Source organism: Rhamphochromis longiceps, linkage group LG19, assembly GCF_057381845.1.
Source record: "Rhamphochromis longiceps isolate RC_006_pf linkage group LG19, R_longiceps_female_GT1.1, whole genome shotgun sequence".
NCBI lineage: Eukaryota > Metazoa > Chordata > Actinopteri > Cichliformes > Cichlidae > Rhamphochromis > Rhamphochromis longiceps.
Window position 1 is genome coordinate 14,124,288 of NC_140575.1, and position 18,794 is coordinate 14,143,081.

Consider the following 18,794-nt stretch of genomic DNA (forward strand, 5'->3'; position numbering starts at 1 on the left):
TTGATACGGTCGACCATGATATTCTCCTTTCAAGGCTTGAACATGTAGTTGGTCTTAGAGGCAAAGTACTCTCGTGGTTTAAATCATACCTAACTGAGAGGTCTTTCTCTGTCTCTATGGGAAATCACTCTTCCTCCTCTGCACCTCTCCGCTGTGGTGTGCCCCAGGGGTCTGTGTTAAGTCCAACACTGTTTTCTCTCTATCTGTTACCCCTGGGAAAAATTTTCAGGAACCACAATATCTCTTTCCACTGCTATGCGGATGATATCCAAATCTACTTCCCTCTAGACCTGGATCTCCAATCCCCGCTATTGCCGTTGCTTAACTGCCTGTGTGACGTCAAAGACTGGCTACTGCATAATTCGCTCACCCTCAACGAAAATAAAACAGAAATGATCGTCTTTGGTAGCCACATGCCGTTGAAACAGCTATCGGAGACCTTAGGTTCTTATGCCAGTCACCTATCGTCTACTGTAAGAAATCTTGGAGTAGTGCTGGACAGTTCCCTCAAATTAGATAAGCAAGTGGCTGCAGTAGTAAAAACCAGCTTCTTTCAACTACGCCAAATTTCGAAGGCAATGCCTTACTTACAACACAAGGACCTTGAAAGGCTCATTCATGCTTTTATAACCTCTAGGCTGGACTATTGTAATTCTCTTTACCTAGGCCTGCAACTGTCCCTCATCCAACGCCTACAATTAGTCCAGAATGCCGCTGCACGCCTTTTAAGCGGCACTAGAAGACAGGATCATAGCACTCCTATTCTAGCTAACCTCCATTGGCTTCCTGTCAAATACCGTATTGTTTTTAAAATCCTTTTATACACTTTTAAAATTTTAAATAACCTGGCACCTAGTTATCTGATTGACCTTCTTAATTTATATATCCCCTCAAGGGCACTCAGATCCTCTAATCAGGGGCTCCTAATGCAACCAATGTCTCGACTAAAGACGAAAGGGGATCGTGCCTTTGCTTTTGCTGCACCAAAACTTTGGAACAGCTTGCCAGTTGATGTCCGTGCGTCGGAAACTATTCAATCTTTCAAATCACGGTTAAAAACCCATTTGTTTAAGCTCGCCTTTCAAACTACTTAGTATAATTTCCTCCCGGTTCGTGCTTGTTATAATATTACCATCCTATAACTGTATTTCTTTGTTGTTGACTGTTTTCTTTTGTTGTAAATCTGCAAATATGGCTCGTCTGTGAAGCAATTTGTTGTACCTGTGACTCTTAAATGTGCTATAGAAATAAAATTGAAATTGGTTGAAAATAAATGAGTCACCACTCCTTAAAAAATATTTTGGTTCCAAGGAGCCACCTGTTTTCCCCCCTAACTCTTTTCAGGTGGTTTTAAGCCACAGTTCTCCAGACCTTCTGAAGTGCTTTAAGAGTTTTTATTCTAGCATTGGCTGTATTTTAACTCAGCTAAGTTTTTGTATTGTAGAGTCAGCACAACATAAGTGCGGGCTTTACTACACAGGAGTGTAGTAAAGTACTGTGTGCCAGGCTAAAGTCGTCACCTAACAGAGGTATGTTACTTCCACTATGGGCTGCATACAAAAGATGAGCATAGCCTCAGATCCATCACTCACTTGTTTTCAGATGAAACCGTAGTTTTTAGCTGCTGCCATGTTGCTGCTATTTTTTATTAGACAAATTAATATTGTAATCTTATATTTTATACCAACAGAAAGTATTTCTCAACCCCACAAAGCAACAGATCTGTCTGATCACTTCTTTAAATCTAGTGAAAGTAAAATATTTTTATTCTAAATAATAGTCTACTTCTCAGGATGTTCCTGATGACTAATTTAATCATTGTTTAATGGGGATTAAAAAAATGTGAGGTCACTGTCTTAAAACAGTCTCAGTCTTAGAGACTAGGTCCTTACAAATACTGTGTGTATTTAAAGGCTGTTTGAAACCACGAGTTACATTCTTCAGCAGTCCAATCATATTTTAAATGTTGCTGAAATATGTGGCACTTCGCTCCTTAACTTACACATCAGGACATGTGAGTAGTATAACAACAATAAATACGAACAACAGAATGCTTAGAATTACAATAAAACAAAAAAAAAAAAATAGATGAAGAAATACTAAAATACCAAATGAGAATAGAAAGGAGGCTTTGACCTTTTTAATCCCTCTCCGGTATTGTTATTCCCTGCTGAGCGAGTGGGCAGTGTGGTTTGTGAATGCGATAATAAGGCAGTTATCTAGGATTGTGAAACTGATGCCATAGATGCATCTACACGTCACCAGGAGGTAAATGGGTTTCCTTCAATAGAGAAATGGGGGCAGGTATGCAGATTGCACAAGTTTGATTCAGATATACTAACATACCCCATGGTGACAAGAATAAAACAGGCTGCATGTTTGATCCCAAACACGCTGCCAACGCAGTAAAAGCATACCTGGATAGAAAATAGAATAGAAGTGAATAGAAGTTGTAATGTTTTTGTAACTCCTGCTGCAGGTTTGGATGGAAACCCAGAAGACTTACAAAGGAGGATGGAGATGTTTGGAGCAAATGTTATCCCCCCTAAGAAGCCAAAAAAACTTTTTGGAGTTGGTGTGGGCAGCCCTGCAGGACATCACTCTCATTATCCTGGTTATGGCAGCCATCATTTCGCTTGGCCTTTCTTTTTACCATCCACCCAGTGCTGAAAGACACAGTGAGTATATTTAATTTACTCAAAATAAGGAAGGAGTTTAGATTTTTGTAAGCCAGAGTCTCGAACAGAAAAGCACAAAGCAGTTTTTTCCAGCAGGCTTAGCAAGAGGCGTGTGACACTGCACTCATGGTGTGTGTGTGTGTGTGTGTGTGTGTGTGGTGTTCAGAAGTGCCTGTTCATCAAAGTAAACTTTCAGCCTGTGTATATTATAATAATAATAATAATAATAATAATAATAATAATAATAATAATGGATTGGATTTATATAGCGCTTTTCAAGGCACCCAAAGCACTTTACAATACCACTATTCATTCACTCTCACATTCATACACCCTGCAGACTGCGGCATTGAGCTACCGTTGTGGAGAATGAAGGTGAAGCAGAGGCTGAATGGATCGAAGGCGCTGCCATTCTCCTGTCTGTAATGGTTATGGCACTAGTGACGGCCTTCAATGAGTGGAGTAAGGAAAAGCAGTTCTGTGGCCTCCAGAAGTGCATTGAATAGGCGTAGAAGTTCACAGTGATCTGGGGGGTGGGGGCAGATGATCCAGATCAAAGTGTCCGAGATCATGGTTGGTGATATAACACAAGTCAAATATGGTAAGAAATTTGATTTCACACAGCTGGTGTTGTCGAAGCATGATTTCTACGAGTCACTCACTCCAACACTCTCTTATCAGACCATCAGTAATGATACCAGAGATGTTATTTATTTAATGCTTCACTTTAAAGAATATATATTAACTTTGATTTCCCCAAACCCCATCAGAAAATATGACATGAAAGAATAAAAATCTCTTTTACAGGTTATTTACTTGAACACATGTCAGTCTGTACCAGCAAGATAGTTTTAACATCCATCTGTAGACGAAGGTTGATTCTTAGCTAGTTGAGCAATTTAATTATCTCTTTATATTAAATTTCTCCAATCTGAGTGATTCTGCTCATGCTTGAATTAATAACAGCTAAAAGGTTACACATTATCATAAAGACTAGGTTGGTGCAGAATGTCATGTAAGAAAGTGCAAGACAGCAAAGAAAACTACTTTCGGCTGCTTTCTTATTCACAAGAGGTTTTCACCTGGGTAACTCATGCTTGATTTACTGCGAGTGCCTGATGCAACCCTGAAGGGATTTATATCTCCTTCCAGGATCCAAATGGGGACCTTTTAACTTTTTAGGCAAAAAACAAGCCAAAGACACCAACGAAAAAAACCCAAAACCCAAACAAACAAAAAGTTAATCACGTGGCGAAACAGTTATTACCTCTAGGTGTTGGCATTCCAGGTGACCTCCTCCCTGCTGACGGTGTCCTGATTCAGGGCAATGATCTTTTTTTTTTTTTCTTTCCCGCCTGTCCCATTTGGTTCTTTAGCCATCAGAATTGTTGTCTGAAGACCAACAAGGATACCCAATGGATTTACTTTGCCAAATGGATCATCGTGGCATTGCCGTATTGGTCCATTTGGTCGATCTTTGTTTTTATTATTTATTATATTTTATTTTCAGATGTTACAGACGGGACAGACATGAGTGAGAGATAGGAAAGGGAGAAAGAAAGAGGAAGGAAAGGAAAAACAGAAGGGGAGAGGGACAGTGAAAAAGGGGGGGGGGGGAAAAAATCTCCTGGATCACCTGTTGAGAGAAGAATAGAAAACAAGCAAAAAAGACAAAAAAAAAAAAGAAACAAAGCAACATACTAAACACAACACCATCGCATTAATCTAGCTAAGTGTAAACAGCAGTAAATACTAAATATTCAATGTTGTCGTGCAGCACGCAGAACAGATGTGCTTCGAAGTAGCAGCCAAGAAAGGTGTAATTTGGGTCTACGAGCAGTGAACACCCGTGTGCATACCTGTGTGGATCAGCGCGCTTGTATTCCAAAGGTTTCTCCATGTAACGATCTGCTAGGGAGTGTGGGGCAGGTATGGAGGAGATCAAAACTCCAGACATCCAGAGGCCCCCAGAACACAAGAAACCATGGAAGACCAACAGAGGGGCAGCCGCGCCACTGTTCCAGTAAGAGCTGAGGAGAGTCCCAGATGAGGGTTCACTCAGCAGCCGCGGAGCAGAAGCCAGGGGGAGTTGCAGTGACGCGCCCGTGAGCTCCGCCGGCCGCCAGCTGTGCCTGAGTGACCGAGCCCCAGGCCGAGAGGCCGGGGGCACCCCACCCCCGAAGGGGCCCGAGCGAGCCCCAGGCTCCAGGCCCCGATAAGCGGCCGCCAAGGAGTGAGCCGGTGTGTACCTGGGCGCCCACCCCCAGACACAAAGAACCACCAACGCACCGACACCTGAGGGAGTCCGCCACCGGCAGGGGAAGTGGTGGTAGGTGGAGATAGGCCTCCAAACCTTGGAGGGCCTGAGGTGTCCCCAGAGAGGTGGCGTCTGATACCCAACCTGACATATAGACACAGACATACAGGCACACACAGACACAAACATCCATTCCCCCCCTCATGCTCTCATATGCACTCACTCCACACTCAACCAACGTGGAGACAGACATAAAGAGACGCTGTACACACGATCACACTCCCCAAGCGTACTCTACAAACCGGGTCTAGGTACCCTTGCCCCTGGAGGGGGGAACTGCACCCAGACCCAGGTGGTGTTACCCTTTTCCCTGCGGTGGGGAGAGGCAGACCACCCCGACTCCGTAGCAGCAGGGAGGCCCCACACTCCAGACCGCAGTCGGACGGCCAACTCCACCTAGCCCTCCCGCTCCAGCAGGCCGCAGAGAATGGGGGTGGGAGAAGACTCCAAACCTCCCTCCACCCGCTCATTGTAGTGTTGATGCATGTGTGTTCTAAGGTGCAATTAAAACCCAGGAGGGCATGGAGCTACCTGCCAAGGAGCAGCAGGTAAGCGCATAGTCCCTCCTGATAGCCCTCAATGTCTAAGTTTATTTAAAATTGAGAGGTGGGCAACGACGCCAGGGGTGAGGTGTACACCCTGATGGTAATTTGGACTCCGTGATTGTGCCCACCCCCAAGATCCTATATGTATGCATAATGAGAGTGTGAATAATGTGAATGTCTAAGTTGTGGGATAAAATTGAGGCAGAGGCAGCCAGAAGGGGACAGGGGGGGGTAGCCTCCTCTGCACCCTGGTGACATACCCCTACTCCAAGGCCCTGCATGTGTGGGTGGTTGTGGTGGAGCGGGAAGAGAGAGGCAGCTGGAGATGGGGAGGGAAGGAAGGGAGGGGCAGGTAACCCCTCCCTGGGGCCAGCTCCCCCGCTGACCCCAGTAGGCACTCCCACACTCCGCGACCCGCCAGGGAAAGGGGGCCCAGGCCCATCCAGACCGGGGCCCAGTGCAGCAGCGCCTCCCGGCCCCACAGAGCCCGGGACAGTCCACCCAACCCCACCACAGAGAAAACTGCACCCACCCCACCATCCACTCATCTTCCAGACTACATAAGACAGTAAACGCCCAGGCTGAGATCTTCCTCCACCTCTCCTGTATCTCCCCCTCCTGCAGAGAGAGTTCCTGAAGAGAGGAAAGCTCCTGCAAGATGTGACCATCTCCCCCACCAGTTGAAGAGCCCCCCAGGTGGTTCGACGCACCGGCGGCACCCTGCTCCAGGGCCGGGCCCCCATGCACCCACCCGCCCACAACCCCAGCAACACACCAACCAGGATCCAAGCCCCCGAGGCCCGGCCCGGGCCCCAGCTCAGAGACGGAGCGCCCCCAGAACCTCACGCCCATCCCGGACCCACCCAGGGCCAGCCAGGCTACCAGGTCAGTAACCCACGTCCGTCAGCACAGACCCTCCCCTAGCCCCGCTGCACGCAGCCGCGAGGAAACAGTCACCTGAGAGCCAACAGAGCCCCCAACCGGACATGACCGCTACCCCGGGTTGAGCCCCCCAAGGAAGATGCCTCCGGGGAACCCCCCGACGCCCTAAGCCTGTCCCTACCCCCACACCAATCACAACAGTGAAGGTGGGACCAAATTATGACCCCCCACCCCCACTAGGTGATGGAGCTGATAAAAGGAGTCCAGAGCAATTGATCTGATGTGGTGGCAGAGGCTGTATCAAGACTAATGTAATCTAATAGATAATTTCTATATTGGTTAGAATTAAGATTATTTTTATTTTTCCAGTTCATGAGGACTGTTTTCTTGGCTATGCATAGGGCAGTGAAAACCATATGGGCTATATTCTTTTCTGAAGTGACATTATCTAAGCTGCCCAGTAAACACACTAAGGGGGAGGTTGGAATGTTACATTTCAGACACTTTGATAAGTCTTCACATATCTCGCGCCAAAACTTTTGCACTGGTGGACAGAACCAAAGAGCGTGGATGTAATTGTCTGGTGTATTGCCAGGGCAATGATCTTAAGGTCGACGAGAGTTCCATAACTGGAGAGTTGGATCATGTCAAGAAGAAACTTGACAAAGACCTCATGTTGGGGCGACCGTGGTTCAGGGGGTTGGGAAGCGCATCTGTAACTGGAAGGTCGCCGGTTCAATCCTCCTGATCCGTCGGTCCTGGTCGTTGTGTCCTTGGGCAAGACACTTTACCCTACCGCCTACTGGTGTTGGCCAGAGGGGCCGATGGTGCGATATGGCAGCCTCGCTTCTGTCAGTCTGCCCCAGGGCAGCTGTGGCTACAACTGTAGCTTCCCTCCACCAGTGTGTGAATGTGAGAGTGAATGAATAGTGGCATTGTGCAGTGCATTTTCTGCATTTCATGAAAATGCAGAAAATGCATAATAACATTAAGATTATGTTATTATGCATTAATAACATTTATGTAGTTGCTCAGCTTAACATAACCATGATATCAGTTGGCTGGCTCATAAGACCTTAGAAGTGAGTGATTGCACATGTAAGCATGATTGGTTCAGATAAACAGACACATGTTTGAAAGTTTAGCAAAAGCACAACATCAAAAAAATTCAGCAGCCAAAAACACCACCCTCCAAAAACAGCTTTGTGTTTTTTATGATGCAATATATATGTACACATTTTTTTTTAAGCACAGCATAAGTCATTTAATTCTCGTTTGCTTAAAATGCCTGAGCAGTACTTTAACATCCAAGCTGTTCTCACTCACCAGTTATTTAAACTTTAACAGTGATTAAAAAAATCTTTAGGTTGCAGTCAGTCAACACACATCATAGTGAACACTTCTGTTAAACTCAGGGTCTGAGAGTAACAACCTCTCTCTCTTCCTGGTAGGGTTTTAAAGTCAAGAATCAGTGTATATTTAGGCACACAAGGATAAAAAAAAAATTAAGGGAGAGCCTTTATAAGAGGAAACGCGGAAAAACAAAAACAACAAAACAAACAAGCTGAATGTCTTATTGACATTTCTTTTGTCGACTGTAGCAGAAAACAAGGACGGCCCCGCTGTGGAGATGCAACCACTCGAAACTGAGAGTGAACCAGAGAAGAAAAAACCCGTACAGAGAAAAGAGAAATCTATCCTGCAAGGGAAGCTCACCAGGCTGGCTGTGCACATCGGCCAAGCAGGTACAAACAGAGTTTGATAAATGATGGAGACTGAGAGTCAGACATGTCAACAGCATATGAGAGCATGGGCCCACCTCTCTGCTAAGAAATAGACCACACATCTATACATCATCATGCTTGTGAATATTTAAAACACACAAAAACCCCAAACTAAAAATTTTATAGAACTGAAACAGCCACAAAGTCTACATCTGATACACATGAGGGACAAATTGGGAGAGTGAGCGCGGTCCAGTCTTCCCTTGTTCTTGTGTTTGCTTCTTACTCTAACAACTCAGGAAGCAACACAGACGCAGTGGACAGAATAAATCTAAATAATTAATTCAACCAGAAAAACAAGGTAAGACATAAAAAGGTTGCACACAAAAAAGACTAATATGGCCAAGAAGAAAAATAAACAGGAACAGCAGAGTCATAAGCAACACTAACTAGAGAACTGTCGAACCATGACTGTGATGACAACAAGACAAGTAATTTTGTCTGATTTGTCTCCTACCTATGAGAAAACTCAAACCTAATACGCTATGCTGAAGTCTGCCTTAATTCCTGAAATTCATGTGGAGGACCGAGGAGAGTAAAGAGGCTCCAGGAGGAGCTGTAATCAAGGATGCACAGTTGGGATATACAAACCACAGCAGGATGAGGACTCTCTAAACAACTCATCCTTTTTGTCTCTTAAACTTTTTATTTAAGATGACAAAATGTTTTGCCCTTAGGAGGTGAACTCCTAACTGTTGGCGTGAAAACACAGTCACTGGTCAAAAAGACTAGCCGCTAACCAACCAACTGATCAAACACACGGATTCGACTTGCCTACTGTATCTGCAATAGCAAAGATATGACTGTATAGGACTCAGTAAGAAGGATTTTATAGCTTCTGTATAAGTTTGTTTTAAACCTTGTCCAGTGCAGATCACAGCAAACCCACAACACCTTTTGTACCCTCAGTCAGGTTCACAGACGAATTTCCTACTCTTTCTCTGCCTTCAGGTCTGATCATGTCGGCTCTCACCGTCTTCATCCTCATCATTCGCTTCCTGATTGATACCTTCTGGATCCAGGTTGTTGTCTGGTCCTACGCTTGTGTGCCCATCTATGTGCAGTTCCTGGTCAACTTCTTCATCATTGGTGTGACGATGCTCGTGGTGGCTGTACCTGAAGGTCTCCCTCTGGCAGTCACCATCTCCCTAGCGTATTCAGTCAAGGTGTATTTGTATGTGGCATTACAGTCTGACAACGGGAACTCTTCAGTCTGTTAGACTAAATGTTTTATTTCACATGAAACTTACACGGCAGTGTAATGTTTGAAAGCTCCCAGATGAATGTTTTCACTATTTAGTATTTTTAAAACTGCATGAGTGTGTGTGGGTGTGCTTTTTACAGTTTTATTTATTGTGTTCCTGCTAAGCTGGAACTATGACCCCCACTAAAATAGTACTACTAAGACTATTTTGATGCTCGTTAAACAAAATTAGATCAACCATAATTTCTGCTCTGATGTTTTTGGTTAATGAAATAAAATCTTAAGACTTGGGTAACACCGCTCTCACTTAGATCAGAAAATGATGAAGGACAACAACTTGGTCCACCATCTGGACGCCTGTGAGACGATGGGCAGCGCCACCACCATCTGCTCCGATAAGACGGGCACACTAACTATGAACCGTATGACAGTGGTGCAAGCCTTCATTGCAAACAGACACTACAAAGCAGTGCCAGAGCCAGACCATATCCCTGCCAACATCCTGGACCTGCTGGTCCGGGGCATCGGGGTCAACTGTGCCTACACCTCTAAGATTATGGTGAGCTGTAAAAATAGCCATTCATTCAAAGACCTTGGTGAACATTTGTAGGGTTAGTTTGGAGAACTGCCAGAGCAGGTCAGAACTTATCTGATCACTGCCTCCTGGATCCACTGGTAAAGTAGAGCACAGACAGGTTCAGATATAAGAGCTAAAAAGCACCAATAAATACCGCATTTTTCTCTCTGCTTTGCTCTGGACTTTCTTGCTGTAAGGCAACAAGGCAATTCAAATATATCGGTGACTAATTTGTCTGACATGAGTGGAAGCAGGATTATCAGGATATCTACTAATCAGTAGTTTGGTGGTTTAATCCCTTGCTGCTCTGGTCTGATGTCAAGGTATCGTTGGATGAGTAAGACGTGTTCTATAAAAGGTCTTTGAACTCAAACATCAAAAGTTGAACTCATCCTTCCTTGTTGTAGTTCTCCCTACATTGAACGCATCCCAAACATTAGGTCCACCGGAAATTCAGGTGTTAAAATTGTACCTTTTAGGAGACATTTTAGAGCTTCTAGTGGTCCTCACGTATCGCGTGTCTATCCAGGAATCACTGACAGCACAGTTTTTGAGTGGAGGCAGGTTGTCGCGGTACAAACGATGGTCCTGCCCTCAAAAAGCAGATGTTGGCTTTGCTATGGTAACTGCAGTAGATGTAAATGCATATTAGGAATTATTTATACTTTGTTACAACATTTTAAGCACATCAGAAGTTCTGAGAATAATGGCAGGTTCATAAGCTAACCTACATGTGATGGTGTACAGGGCATCGCAGGCACAGATGTAGCCAAAGAGGCATCTGACATCATCCTAACAGATGACAATTTCAGCAGCATAGTCAAGGCTGTTATGTGGGCCAGAAACGTCTACGATAGCATCTCTAAATTCTTGCAGTTCCAGCTCACCGTCAATGTGGTCGCTGTCATTGTGGCCTTCACTGGAGCCTGAATCACCCAGGTAAGAACCGCCTCTACTGTCTGTATGAAATTTAAATCACAGCTGCTGTACATTTAACCAGCTACACACTAAAGTGCAGTTTTCATGTAAACAGAAAGAAAGGTTTGGGGACCGCTGGCTAAGAGTACTAATCAGGTGGAACCAGATAATCTTCCACAGCACACGTATGTGCTGCAGCACAGTGGTTGGGAAACACTGCCATATGTAACGCATTACACAAACAAGTGTTACTGTTTGTATTTATCAAGTTCTCTCCTTGTGGATTTAATAAAATACAAAAAATGGCAGTGGATTTTAACAGAGTAAAGTTCATTACCCACTCAATTTTGTACGGCTTGTTTATTCTAAATGACAAATTAATACAAATACTTTATGCCTATTGGCTGTCTTGTACTGCACTGTGGCTGTGTGGATAACAGTTTCCAAGCAGTAGAAGACAACGTTTCTGCCATTACTGCTGTCTGGCAATGAGTTCGATAGTAGATTCAAAGGATTTGCCAACAAAAGAAAACAAATTACATGATCATAAATTATATAGCCTATAAATTTCTCCATTTACACTGATATCGATCTAATGTTAAAATACATTAATGGGGTTAAAGAATATATCAATATAAGCAATATCATTAATGTAAAGTGGAAAACAGTGGCCAAATGACTCCAGTCTTTATCTTTTTCAAGACAGGCAAGATGACAGATGACTTATGATCAGTGTAACCTCTTAAATGTTGAAGAGAAAACCACACCCTCTTGGGCTTTGGGACCCTCCTGTGGGCACAGGTGAGATATGAAATTATGAAACTAAAATATAGCTTTTGTTGCGCTTTCCGGTGGTTTATTAGTCAACCAGGCAAGTCATAAAGAACACCGTGAACAGCAGATCAGAAAATAATACCTACCAAAATACTTGATTGAGGAAAATAAGAATAATGACATGGGTCTCTTTACAGCTGATCATCAAAAGACAACAAACCTTCAGGTGGTCGCAGTACACCTTCAAGCTAAGGATGTGTGGAGGTACACGATGTGTTGCTGTTGTCTGATAGCTGTAATTTTGTCCTTTGGTTTCAACTGTCCCCACTAAATGGCTGAAGTTTGCTTACAAGGGTGACGATAGTGACAGTGTGCTTGACCACGGAGACCTCGATCCAAAGACAGGCAAGATGCTCTGGTACTACGGCATCAGACATGTCAGGGTGCAGGTTTACAGTAGTTTCAGACTTCAAGATGAATCTGTGTGCGATCGTGTTTTTCAAATATAATTCCCTCAACAACCTCATTAAGAATACTTTACAAAGCTTTAAGTTTCTACACTGGTGCAAGTTGCCTTTTGGACAGGGATTATTATCCAGAGTGAGGATGTCTTAAATATTACATACGGTCCAAACCTTAGCCTCAGATTTTAGGTGAGTGATGGGGGCCTTTAAGTTTGGGCTTTTTTCGGTCCACAGTCAGAACTGAAAAGGTGACTTTTATGTCCTCACAGGGCAATTTTCTTTTAGACAGCATCAAATATAGTGAAGATCTAATGGTCCTGCAGCATCATCATTGATCATTATGGAAAATATTCAAGATCATTAAAAAAACAAAAACAGAAACAAAAACTTGATATGGTACAATTGACTGCAATGTCTCTATTGAATGTCTGAATCTACACCGTTGAAAGTAAGACCTAGGGGCATGACGGTCTATCTGAGTTAACAGTCTCTCTCTCTCTCTCTCAGATATGTGTGATGAAGGCCTTCAGGGACAGCCTGTCAGTCTGTGAAAGTAGGAAGACATTCAAAACTCAGAGCACCATCCAAAACTTGATGCACTGTCCCAAAGACTTCATATGCCAGATCCCTGTCAGCCATGAAAACGGGGGCAGGAACAGCCCCTCCACAAAATGAAATTTGTTGGGTGTGCATGCAGGCAATAAGGTGGCCATACATACTACTGAGCCATACAAAAATGGATCAGCCTAAGAGAATCCAGTTTTGAAATTGTTGATGAACAGTGTTGCGCCAATTTGTTCTGAACACGTTACATGCACGTCAATAAAGATTTTCATTTTGTTCATCCAGATCTGAAGCGTGATTAAAGTGCTCTCTTAATAATATCACAGGATTCTGTGTTCAAACTCAGTTCCTCTAATGGTTTCTTAAGGAAGCACCCTCAAGTAACCATTACAGGCACAGTTGTTCCTATTGTGGTATCATTTTTCATCCTTTGAGGTTTTTAACAAAACCACTAATAAAACTTTCTTTGTTAATTAAAAGCTTTTTTGCCAGGTTTAGTTTCTTTTAATCTTATGGGAGTTCAGTTCACAGCTGATTTAAAAGACTTGAGCACTGTGTGACATGGTAAACTGCCAATGTCTACTGGGGTACTCGAAATACTAATAAAAAAAAACCCCACAGTTGGTTTTGGACACAGACATGTCAGCAAGAACAATGCACATTTCCAGAGGCCCACTGTCAAGCAGAATCAATCCTGCTTCCAGAGACAATAGCCAACTACAGCCACAAGAGACAGTATACATCATGGACATAGCTTCTGTGTGAGAAAAATTAAGTTAGCTGTGGTTTTCAAAACACTTCTAAGAAGACTTCTAAGAAAAGAAAAGGTAAAAGGTAGATGAAAAACTTCATTTAACAATAGAAATTGTCATCTCAAGGCTTCAAGATGAGATTTTAGAAACCAGTGGGTGATCTCATGGCAGCTTTCGCCATCTTTTACAGTCTACGCTTATAGGAAGGCAGTTCGGTGTGCTTTAAAACACCCACATCACATGACCACTGAGGTTTTGCTACGCTTCACCCCAAGTGCAAGCAGTGGTTTACCTGCTGCTTCTTAGCAGGCGAAGAGCCAGCATTTCCAGTTTGGCTGGACCAGTGGAACTTTTATTTTTGGATTCATGTTTTTGATACTATCACTTGTTATTTGTTACAAACAAGAACAGGCTTTGTATAAAACAAAAACCCAGTGTCTCAGTATTATTTTGCTGTGGATTGTGAAGACCAGTGTAGGCTGTCCATCCGATTTAACACAAAGATCCAAAGTTTAATTAAATAAATACCATTTTATTCAAAGACTATTATAGGCATGAGAGAAAGAAAGACTGTGGGGTGAGTCCATTGACTCATACCAGCAGAGCGAGAGGCACGGTGCTTTAGATTAATTAAATTATGTCAGGACAAACTATGTGCTTTCAAAGAGAAAAATAAACCAGGCAGCTCTGATCTATTCGCTTTTTTCTGCTTTCAACAGAAAATGCTGTTGACTGCATTAAGTGACTTCATCCTCACACTAACTTGTTAAAAGCCTAAATAAAAATGCAAGAAAAAACATCTGTTAATTACAGGTGACCCATTTGTTAACGATTCTCACGATAAATGAGGTTCTCCCTCTTTTTTCTTATACTTCTACTGACACTTCTGGTGTAAATGTCTCATGAACAGCAGGAGAAAGGCACAGGTGTCCACTATAATCAAATGTGTCATTCCCTGTGTCACAACATATGGCATCCACAGCAGTATGTTGCAAATAAAGTTAAGGAAAGTTTCTTCATCTTTCCACGAGCAACCTCTGAACCATGCGTTTGCTCACATTTAAAATGGTATTGATCAATGTGAAACAGACTTTGGTGACTGGTCAGAATCAGCCTGTGCAACACTTCTGTGTTGTTATTGCAGCGTTATCGCCCTGATACCGACACTTCTAGCTCATAAACGCAGCTTATATTAGGGAGAGCAGTGTGTCATGATTTCTGAAATGACTCCTCATCAGTTTGCACATTTAAAACACATTTTAATGATTACGAAATGACTGTGCTTTTCATGTATTTTTAAAGTGTTGTTGTTGTCTGTGATGTATTCTAAATGATGATGCCTGTGGCTTTTTTGCTTACCTATTTGCTGCTATGCTCCTTCCTGGTTGAACTGAAGAGGATGCAGAGGGTGGAGCTAGGTAAAAAACTCCTGACTAAACAGGTGGACCAAACCATCTACTGACAGCAGGAGGGGGAATGTTTTCTGTATTGTGGTTTCCCTGCCTATGTGTTTATAATGGTCTGCTCTGAGTTATTCTTGTTGTGTGGGTCAGTTTATTAAGTTTTCCATCTCCCATCTGTTGAGCAGTATTTCTTAATATTTCTTGGCATGTTTTATTGTCCTACTTACCTCTTAAAATGTCTTGTTTTCATTCCTTTTTTTGATATAAATGTTGGTACAGTCAAAGCCACTTTTTGAACAGTGCACCTGTGTCTGTGTTTTCTTACCGCCTCCAGTTTTTCATCTTCTCTCAGGCAATTACTGAAATGGATGCATTTATATGCACATGTACAAGGTGACCTAAATTCAACATAAAATACACGTTATTACGGAAACACGAATTACGGCTGTTTTTTTTTAAAATTTCATTACTGCTAAGTGCGATGCCTTACACTGGAGCATGCATTGCTCTCTGTGCGTCTACTAAAGTTTATGACTGTGGAGTCAGTTGTGCATGCCTGCTGTTGTAAACCACGGTTGTGTGTGGAGTGAGTGTGCCGTGAGATATCTTTCCTCCATTTGTTTTTGCTTGTGAGTCTCCACTAATTAAATGGCTGACTGAAATGGGCTTGACCCATAAAGAACCAGGAGGGCCACACTGCCTTATTGCTTCTGCAGCAGCCACCGTAATTTAACACGTAACCCAACACACACACACACATGCAGACACACATCTACTGTACACAAAGCAGTATTTTACAAGAATAGCCCACAGGAAAGTGTGGAAAATGTCATCATGACCTACAGATGCTTTGCTTTTCATGCATGAGCGAGATACACCCTTCATCTTCGATGGAGTGCTTGGGAAATGTCGGGCTCTAGAGGAAAAATAAATTAGAGAAAAACACAAGAAAGGGCGGATGAATGAAGATCAAAGGTGTTTTTTAAACTGGGAAAAATCACTGAAAATTTCCATCAATATTTAAGCACGGCTTATTGGCTGTCTGGCAGTGAGAAGATAGAGTGAGGAGCGAGCGAGACAGAAATGTAGTTTCAATCTTTTTATAATACGCTGAATATTTTATCACAGCTGTAGCAATTAAGCTGCTATAATTTTCCTTCTGCTGCAATTCAGGGTCCTCTTTTCTTTTCTTTTCTTCTCTTCTCTTCGTCAAAGAGGTAAACTCAATATTTAGAGGTAGGTCTTTCCTCCAACTTCTTAGGGAATGCAGTCCAACCCTTCATTCACCTTGAACTCACCGTGCTCTTACAGATTGCAGGCATGTACGCACTAGGGCTCGATGTGGCTGTCTGTCAAAAGAAAATTACATTAAAATTTCATTTATAACGTGTTAGGAGGCGGTACAACATGACCCCAAACTGCTCAGACTCAAAGAGAGGAACCGTCGGTGCCTAAAACAGAGCTACAGAAATGGCCCAGGGGGATGGATTCCCCAGAAATTTCTGTGCCAATGCTCCAAATCAGGTTACATAATTGCTGCATGGAGAGAAGATTTTAGCCACAGAAGCTGAGCCTTTTGTGCTCTTCAGATTTACAGCCAGCTGTGTCTGTTTTCTATGTAAACTCCAACCCATTCTTCTCTTGATTCAAGTGATCTCAAGAGATAAATCAATAATCATTGACCATATATGCAGTTAGGTTTCATTTCCCTGGTGTCTTTTCTCCTCTCCATCTTTTTCTTTCCTAAAATAGGCAGCGGAAGGACATCAAAGCCCCTCTCACAGGAGAAACCAGTGAGCAGCTACTTTAACAGTCACTTCCTTCTCACTTGCAGACAGTCCTGGAAATTGAGTCGAGGTTCAGTGTGTGAAAGTGCAGAGGTGGCTGCGAGAGAACAACACATTGATTTCATCTAAAAGGCTGTGTTGTCTGGGTGCAGGTAATGTGTCTGAGTGCTGGCTGGGAGAGAAGGACTCAGGAGAGGGCTCACAACTGCTTGGTTATGTTGTCTAATGAAAGCTTCATTTTCTCTGATTTTGGATGAGGCTCACTTCATCCATCACCCGGAGCACATCACAGAGAGGTGGTGGGAAAAGAGCGGAGCCTCTGGGACTCTCTCCATCTCATCCTTATCTCTGAAAATGAGAAAGTAGTAATAGGACATAGGTGGGCATTACCACAGAAAGCAGTATTTACTGCTTTTAGTAGGATGGGGGGAAAAAATTGCAATGACCCTGATTTGGCCCTGCTGGAGCAAGATATGGTGTGTTTAAGGGATCAGAAGTGGTTTAATAAAAGGTCAGAATCCACACATCGAACTGAAACTGTTTTTAGAATCCAGTCAGAATAATGTGGACACAAACAGTTGGATCTGAATGTGTGTAATCTACAATACTGTAAACAAGGCTCGATCCACACCTTATGGAGTGTGAGGAAACTCAGATGATCCATCTACTGTTCGCTGAAGACTCATCTGAAATGTTCTCAATGGAAGGATGACTGTCAATAAGCTGTCGTAAAAAAGGGAATAACAAAGGGAAATGTGAGAATTTGCTGAGCTTTGCCAAATTACATGAGAACTGATTTTCCAAACACACTGTCAATACATTACAAGCAAACCTGGATAAAAAAAAGCACACAACAAAACACAATCAGTCATAGATCAGCTCATATCGGATCAATTTGACAGGGAACAAAGCAAAAAGCAGAAAAATCCCAAGAAGAGCTTTGAATATCTTTTAGGGAGTCTGGAGAACTATTCCTAAAGACGACTTTACAAGAAAGTGCCCAACAGAGTTCAGGCTGTGTTGAACAATAAAGGTCATACCAAATATTGACTTTCAAGCTTGTTACAACCGCAAAACCTCCGTTGTTGCCTTATTTCCTGTTTTTCCATGTGCACATTTCAATGAATAGCTCCACCTATTTCCCATTTTCCTAGAAAATATAAAGAATTGAGAGTTGGCTCAAGGCTTTTTGCACAGTATTGCATTTGTGAAGATATGACTCAAATTGAATTTTGTGCTATAGTATCTTTCAGTGATAAAGAATCCTTACAAAGCTTCACGGATCCAGACCTGGATTGAATTCAAAGGTTAATTACTTCTAAGCTGAAGTAAGCCCCACTTCTGGCAACATATTCAAATGAAACCAAACTCAATTGAAAGCAAAACTACAAAATCAAAAAAACGAATGAAAATAATGCAACAAAATAAAAACTAAAGTGGAAGAAAAACACAACGCTATAATAACTCTGGGAAAGACAGAAACAGAGCAAAGTAGAAGAAGTTGCAGATGCTTGAGGGAATATGGTGGATCCACTGCTTCACTAATGAACCCTGACTTAGCTGACCGCTCAGTGCTCCGGAGAGCATTAGAAACCACACAAACACACAGTGCAGCCAATTATACCCAAACCACTACCACGCACACAAGACTACAAGGGAGAGTGGGACAAAACCGCTGATGAGTGTGTGTGCTATAAGAAGGGATGGTATTGTGATGAGTCAGAGGATAAATAAAGCTTAATGTGAACATGTAAATAAACACAGACAGTATTTAAAGCTCTGCAGTGCTCTCAGTCTATTAAGCTAACTAAAACCTTACCATTTACTCTCTTTGCTCCCATCAAGAGGTTGTAGACAGCGCTTTTTAGAAACAAAACACAACTCTTTGTTAAACTGCACAATGCATATCCTGTGCTAAACAGCAGATATGAACAAAATGAGGCTTAAATAATGAAATCCAATTTGAAATTACAAAAAATGTTGACAATGTTTTAACAGTTTACTAATGCAACAGATTCTGTATAAAACACTGATGTTACATCCTGGTCTGAAAAGTGAAGTGATTCTTTCTAATGGCCAGCAGGGGGCAATTCTGTATAGAACATGGGCATAGCCAGCATGACGTAGGACAGCTGAGACAGTTTA

At 42.7% G+C, this 18,794-nt stretch overlaps 1 pseudogene; it reads left to right on the forward strand.

The window, feature by feature from the left end:
- Positions 1 to 413: 413 nt before the first annotated feature.
- On the forward strand, positions 414 to 10,917 carry LOC146646405 (plasma membrane calcium-transporting ATPase 1-like; annotated as a pseudogene).
- Positions 10,918 to 18,794: the final 7,877 nt, after the last annotated feature.